Genomic DNA, 1902 nt, shown 5'->3' on the forward strand with positions numbered 1-1902 from the left:
GATTCTGAACAGAATCACTTGCTATAAAAAGTTTTCCCAAGAAACCACAAATGATTGCTCATTTTTTCTTTCCTTTGCTGACAACTTTTTGCTGCACTAAGGTCAGTTTGAAGTTTTAGCAAAAAGACAATGGTTAGGACACCACAGTTGCTGTAGATGATGTGACACTGGTTGAATTTGCGCTGGTGTTTGTGTAACTTCTCTCGCTGTTTGTGTTTGACTCATTGGAGGGCACTTGGCTTGAACTGGCTCAAAGGATTGCTCCCGTGGCACTGTGGTGTGGCCTTGGCCCTGGTTCTGGTGTGTAGCTAAAGGTAAGTCTGGTGGAATAAATGTTTCCATCATTTCAGGCCAAAGTTACTGGAAGCTGGACTGGCTGCCGGACCCATCTCTAAACTTCTTGGAATGCAGAAATGTCTGGGACAACACAGAGCATGTTCTCTCCACATCTGCACGTAGTTTCAGCTTCTATGTCCCCAAACTGTACTCATAAATTTAAAGTGAAATTCTGTCCCATAAATTCAAGCATTGCTACATCCTGCGACACTCCACTGAAGACTTTCTATGACAGGCACAGGGGTGACTGGGGCCAGGACAGGGCCCATTCCTTCATAAAATGTATTCTCTGCTTTATCTGTGCTAATGATTGCCCATGAAGCTCTGTCATTTATCTTCTCTTTATTTGATTCTGGAACCTGAACTGGCTGCCGGACCCATCTCCAACCTTTGGGCATGGAGTGGTCTAAAATTGGATTACTTTTTCTTGAGAAAGACATGACTACATTTATCCTTATGGTAAAATGAACATTTATGTAGTTGTGACATCAGATCATCTGCATCCAATAATGCTGTCTGCTTATAAACTTTCCTAATTATCTGTCTCGGGAGTACCATGCCAGCAACTGAACACACAAGTTTGACTGTGCACAATGGAAGTAACCATCTCGGACTGTGAATTCTGCTCCTTCTGATTCATCACCATCCAGGAGATGAATGTAGAATACGCCCCACTGCTGGGAACTGGCATGGAAATTACCTCCTTCTACATGCAAGTATCTGCTACAGTCTGGGATCAAAGCCAATTAAACAAAATCACCTCCATCCCTGAGGCAATGCACAAGTGGAATTTTTCAATGGAAGGTTTGGAGATGACTTTGATCTGCTTCTGAGGAACACACCAATGTCCTCACTGTAACCATAGACCATTTTTACACACCATACGAAATGTTTCCTCTTATCAGAATCAGATATGTACAGTGTCTTGGCTGCGCAATAACTCTTCCTTCCAAGTTCAGCTGCTGCATTTCTTGGTCACTATTTCCTATTCTAACAAGCACACATGGTGAGACTTGCTCAGAAGAACCTTCACATTCCATTTGTTCTTTTTTTTTTTTTCTCCTCCATCCACTGCCCATAAGATATATATACAAGGTGGAGGGAAAACTCCCCCTCTTTTTTTTTTCATTTCCATATGACTTCTGTGCAACTTTTACATGAAGAGTAAGTACTGTTTGATCACCTCATTCTTTTAAATAATTTCGCATAGCTTCCCTAGTGAGTCGTTTAGGTGGAGGTAGTGGCCGTGCCCCATATTTCCCTGTAACAACAGGTGCCATCTTCTTCAGACTCTCGCCAAAACTCCAACACTGGCAAGATGTTCCCCCCCCCCAAGCTGCCGCTGGTCCCTCTCCCCCACCCCTTCCCTTTTTCCTCACTCCTCAATCCACCCAGCCCCGGAGCTCCTTCTCTCCTCACAAGGCACAAAGAGCCAGATGCCTCCACCCTCAGGCAAAGGGCTCTAGCTTGCGGGGAAACCTCACAACCTTGATTTTGATACTCAAAACAGATCAAGATAAGGTAAGACTCATGAAGATAGGTAAAATTAAAATTAAAAATTAAGCA

The 1902-nt window shown here is 43.5% G+C and overlaps 1 pseudogene; it reads right to left on the minus strand.

Annotated features, from left to right (window-relative positions):
* Positions 1-341: 341 nt before the first annotated feature.
* On the minus strand, positions 342-1616 carry LOC101567292 (annotated as a pseudogene).
* Between the last annotated feature and the right edge of the window lie 286 nt (positions 1617-1902).

This window comes from Octodon degus, unplaced genomic scaffold (assembly GCF_000260255.1).
Source record: "Octodon degus isolate 3935 unplaced genomic scaffold, OctDeg1.0 scaffold00016, whole genome shotgun sequence".
Lineage (NCBI taxonomy): Eukaryota > Metazoa > Chordata > Mammalia > Rodentia > Octodontidae > Octodon > Octodon degus.